The sequence below is a fragment of the Haplochromis burtoni genome, unplaced genomic scaffold (assembly GCF_018398535.1).
Source record: "Haplochromis burtoni strain Fernald_Lab_line unplaced genomic scaffold, NCSU_Asbu1 Contig_35, whole genome shotgun sequence".
In the NCBI taxonomy this organism is placed as follows: Eukaryota; Metazoa; Chordata; class Actinopteri; order Cichliformes; family Cichlidae; genus Haplochromis; species Haplochromis burtoni.
The window spans coordinates 1,266,520-1,272,519 of NW_024582396.1; positions in this window are offsets into that span (position 1 = coordinate 1,266,520).

A 6,000-nucleotide genomic window follows, 5' to 3' on the forward strand; every position below is an offset into this window, starting at 1 on the left:
TCTCTCCTCTGGGATTTTGAATAATTAACAAGGATAAGGAAGTTGACTACTAGGTGCTTACTGTTTACTTTGCTTGGATTTTTTGTTGCATGTGGAGGGGAAGTGAGGCTTTAGCTGGCCTAGCTCTCTGGAGGCTGGCGTGTTCGCAGGAGGATTTGTCTGAGACACGAGTGTGGTTCCCGTGGGACTAGAGGCAAGTCAATCAAGCCACAGGCCAGTAAATCGGAATCAGAACCAGCTTAATATTGTGGAAATTCTGTATACAAAACACGTGTTCTTTAAGGAAAGTCCCACACTGAAATAAACTCACACACTAACTGCGAGCCCCAAAATTCCAAGACTGCTGTCTCATGTAAACTGCTTTGACCTTCAGAAAGCTCACAAAACTAGTTCCTGCCTAATTACTGTAATTAAAAATACAATAGATGCTAACAAGCAAGAAACAGAATGTTGATACGGTAAAATAGTTATAACACATATAGTAAGAACCACTTACAGACATAAAGAAACTGTTTTTTTAGTACAACGTATGTGTTAGATACTACAAACTCCAACATGCAAAAATGACAGTCTGTGGGGATTACCTTCTTTATTTAAACCTCCTCTAAGCCCGAGGCTATTTTTTAGAGTTCCCACATGAAAAAAGGAAAAAAAAAACATTCCCAAATTGAGGCTCCACAACTGTGAGGCCAAATTTGAAATCTCTGGCTTTAAGGATGACAGAGAGTTCAGAGAGACATAAAAAGACTAAATGACTGTATTAAAAATGTATATTTTTGTAACATAATCTACCTCCACCAGTCAAAACTCACAAACAGGGGCTCTTGAGCGTATCTCTGCCAGATTTGATGCAATAGTCAAAAAGCACCCTGATTTAAATCAAAAGTCTCACATTTTATAGTTAAAATAAAACTGTAACACTTTAAGCTAAATTAACTAGATTTTTATTTACATAAACTATAAAGAAAAAAAACTAAACAAGCCCATTCAAGCAAACCACAGCATGATTAGATTAACTGCGTATAAAACTGCATCTCTGTTGGACACAAGCTCAGAGACTTTTACATCCGTTTTCTTCCACTTAGTTGAGTTTTGGCTGGAGCCTATCACAGCCGCCACAGAGCGAGAGGCAGGGTACATCCAGGACAGGTCGCCAAGCTATCACAGGGCTAAGACAGAGACAGACGACCATTCACAGTCATACCCAGAGTTCATTTAGAACCACACCTTTGGACTATGAGAGGAACCTCAGTTCCTGGACAGAACCTATGTCTAAAACACAAAACACCACATAGAAAAGAACCAGCCAGTGGATTAAAACCAGGCCTTTCTTACTGTGAAGCGATGGTGCTAACTACCGCACCATGAAACCTGAACCATAAAATAGTTAGAGTTATTAGTAAGAGTTATAATTTGAATCAATTTTGCAACATCTGGCATTTTTATGCATTCGGGTTTTTCAGAAAAAGAATAATGACATCGATGATGTCGAAGTCTCAAAAACTCACAACAGCTGCATTAAATATGATCCACTTGGCATGCTAGGGTTAAAGCCAGTGTACTCGTCGTCCCAGTCCCAGGCACAGACAAATGAGGAGGATTGCATCAGGATTTTAGCCAAATCACACACGCCAATCGTCAAGAAGGAGATTTTCATGCTATGTCAGTCGGGGTCTGGGTTAACAATGACCTCCACTGATTGTGTCGGCAACAGAGTGCAGTGGAAACTGCGCTACTGTTGGTGAAAAGCCAAATATGAGGAAATGGGGAACGCATAGCTAGGCAGCATCGGTTGGCAGTCTGTAGGATGACTTTTAAAATCAAGAAGAGGAAACAAGTGAAGAGTCAGTAGACTTGGTGAAATCAGGAAGTTTAGAAAAGTATTCAAAGGACAAGATTAGCAAAGAAAATGTGGGATAATCAGGGAGAGAAAGAAAATGACTAGGCAGCAAGATTGAGCTGCCTAGTCATTGTGCAGCAGGTTAGGGTGATTAAGGACAGAGATGGAAAGGTACTAATGACTTAAGAGAGTCTGCAGAGGAGATGGAAGGAGTACATCGAAGAGTTCATGAATGAAGAGAATGAGAGTGAGGAGAATAGACGGAGGAGAGTTAGTGAATCAATACGTGGAGGAAGTGAGGGTAGCTGTGAAGAGGATGAAGAGTGGAAAGGCATGTGGTCCGGGCGACATACCTGTGGAGTTATGGAGATGACCAGATGATTTGATACAATCTCAGAGAGTGAGAGGGGCACCTGAGGAATGAACAAGGGTCATGTGCAAAACTGCAGGAACTACAGAAGGATAAAGCTGATGAGCCATAACATGAAGACATGTGACAGAGTTGTTGAAGCTAGGTTATGAGAAGAGGTGACCATGAGCGACCAGCATTACAGCTTCATGCTGAGAAAGAGCACAACAGATGTGCCGCTTTCTTTGAGAGTGTTGATGGAGAAGGTCAGAAGGCGCTTCACTGTGTCTTTGAGGATCTACAGAAAGCATATAGGATGCCAAGAGAGGAGCTGTGGTACAGCATGAAGAAGTCAGGACTGGCAGAGAAGTATGCGCGGGTGGTGCAGGACATGTAGCAGGTGGAAAAGAGCCTGCAGAGAAGAGGAATGAACCTCGGTAGAAGCAAGACGGAATACATGTTCGTGAATGAGAGGGAGACAGGTGTAACAGTGAAGGAGCAGGAAACAGAGGTAGTGAAGGCAGTGGAGTGTAAATACCCATGCACAAAGGAGGTGAAGAAGAGCATGCAGGCAGATGGAGATGAGTGTGGGGGGTAATTTGTGATAGAAGGATGGGAGCGAGAGTGAAAGGGAAGGTTTACAAGTATGGATTGAAGAGGGTGGCACTGATGAAAAGACAAGCGGTCGAGCTGAAAATGTTCAGGTTTTAACTGGGAGTGAGCAGGACGGACAGAATTAGAAATGAGTACATTAGCAGGACAGCTCGGGCTCAGGAAGACAAAGTTAGAGAGATAAGGCTGAGATGATTTGAGGAAGAGGAATAGTGGATATATTCATGGATGTGAAGGAGGGTTGATGTGACGTAGAGTGATGCTGGGGACAGAGCTGCAGGACGATCATTTGCTATGGTGGTCCCTACGGGGGGCATTCGAAAGAAGAAGAAGAAGATGTAGAAAGTGTGATGTGGTTGGTCTTTATCTGACGCGTCAAAGGTGCAGCAGTGGCTCAGAAACTCAGTAATAAAGTAAAACATCAACACTGGAGGCGAAGCTTCCTTTCAAGAATGTTTAAGTAACCAAAAATATATTCATGTACACACAGCATAAAGTCACACACATATACATAAAAATAAAAAGATAAAAAATATGTAAGCAGTGACAGAAATAAAAACTGTCAAACAAGCTATCCAAACACGTTTAAATCATTAGGAGAATTTGTAAGCCCCCGCTCGAAATCTCTCTGTAATTAAATGTTATTAAGCAGTCTCTTTCTAATTGTGCTGCATTGTATTCATGAGGAAATATGCTTGACTATTTAAAGATGTCGGTAAACACCATTTAGGCGTGGTGTGTGGTCTTCAGTTTAGTGGCCTGATTTCTTCTGTGAGCGTAAAGGATACTGAAAGAAATCTGCAATATTATCCACATTTTAATAAAGATTTATCAAAGCAGGTTTGAGATGTTGCACTTGTCCCTGAAGTTACATCAAAATAAAACACGTTCAGATAAAAAAAACTTGTGTTAAAATAAGAACACTGAGGGGGAAAAGCCCCTGATCTTTAAAGCTTCGAAATGTGCTTAAATCTAACAAGCTGTGTCCTGAATCAAGATGTTCTCAGTATTAGTCAACCACTCTGTGCTTCAAATCCACGCCGTGCTTTCGAGCTCAGCGTTTGTAGAGCGCCGTTCTAGAGAAAAAGGGAGCAGAGAGGGTAGGAAGTCACTTCCCGCCGGCCTGTCTGTGGTCTGTGTTTGTCAGTTGATTTGAAGCTGCTCCACCAACATGCTGTGACAGGAAAGGAATTAACTCAGAGAGGAGACAAAATTTAAAATAACACCTCAAAGGCAGAAGATGTTAAAAACTATTAAATGTGTGATGCATGTTCAAAGCCACAGACTGAACTTTGACATGTTACAAGAAATGCAACATTTAGCGTGTTCTTTAAAGCTTTTGTTTGAGTTTAATCAGCATGTTAAAGAGAGACAGAAAAGAGCTTTCAAGTAGATCTGTGCAGTTCCCATGTTTTAGTCTGAGCCAAACCAGCTTTAGCAGGGTGACCTGATCCCGCCTGGCCAAACATGAAGCAACGAGCAAGTGGGTCTGAAACAATGTGCGACGCAATAAAGACAGAGAGTCCTTATAAAGAAAAACCTCCACTAACAAACGGGAAATGAAGTGATTTTTAGTATTAAAAGGCACATTTTCTCATACATTCATACAGAGTCTGTTTTTATGTATTTCTGCTTCACATCCACACACAGTTAAGCAGTTAAACCTGAGTACCTGCAGACAACATGCAAACTCCATTTCATGTTCTGCATGACTATAAAGTGTGTAAGTGTGTATCATGTGTATCGCTCGCGGTTTAGATTCAGCGTTTTTCTTTAACATTTGGTTTCATTTGTATACATCAGAACTGCGTGGTTAGGTTTAGCTTTAATTATTCTTAAAGTATGATGCGTCAGGAGTGACAGCGGCCTCGCTTTTCTTGATGATTGTGTGTGTCACCGTGACGTAGGTGTCAGTATTTGACGCCCTGGGAATTATTAAGCAAATCTTACTCATTTTTCCTGCCTTGACCGTCGTGCGTCTCTTTATCAGTCAGAGCTCACTTCACCTACTCCGGGTGAGTCTGCTGCCCAGAATTTAAAATGTATAGAAAAATATGACCATACAACTCCAGTATGTTCACATTTACACTGAATGTCTGTTAAATCCTGTACAGATTATAAACTCTTACAAACCACTTTTAAAGCGTTACTTGGCCTCAGTCAGTGGAGGATTTAACCCCATGCATGTTTGGGTCTATGATGACCAGTCTTTGCTTTTGCTTCCCCAACTGTGAATCATAACATTAGATGAAATTTATTGTCTTTAAAATCTCTTTTTATTCTTTTATTGCCTTAATTTTTACTTGTAGCAGGTTTTTGTTTATATTTGACTTCTTTATTCCTCATTATTTGTTTATTCACTTTATCATTTCTGCTTTTCTATAATTTAGTTTTTTTTTATTTTGATGTTGTAATATATCTTCTTTTTTTGTAAAAGAACATTTTAACAGTGTTTAGAAACTGCTATCAGTTTATTGCTGTTATCAATGTTTTTTTTAATTTGAAAACTCATCACACATGCTTCCAGTTGTAATTTTTTTATCCAGTTGAACTGACAGAGAAAAACTAAAATACTGATTTGTTACATGTAATAATTATAACCACATTTATTATTCTTAATTAACTGTATCATTTATTAACTGTTGTTATCATAATATATTTATAATTTTTTGATATTTTGATATAAACACATAAATAAAAACAATGGAGGTTTTTAGGTTTGGACCTCAGGAGGACAGATCTATTTATTTGAATTAATTTCTGTAAAAAATAAAGACAACAAAGACAGATTTCATGTTTTAATGTTTTTTGAAAACTACGACAAGTCAGTCTATAAGGAAGATTTTAAAATAAAGGTGTTTTTCTGGCACTAACAGGGCATTTGGGGAAGGGGATGGTTACATAAACCATTCCCTTAGAGTCTGTCTAAGCTGACTTTACAGAAATGTGTTTAGTTTATTTCTTATTTCAACCACACAAAAAAAATCTATGCGTTAATTTTTAGAAATAATTTATTAAAATGCATGTGATTGTCCTTGGAGAGAAAATCAAAAACAAAGACTCAAAATATTTTGGATGCAGGAGAAAAAGTTTGTGTGTGATCGCCCTACGTGTCATGAGTATCTGCAGTCACAGGATTCATGAGCTCATCTGACTGAAAGGCTGCAGTCCGACAGTAAACCGGGTTCTGTTTTAAACA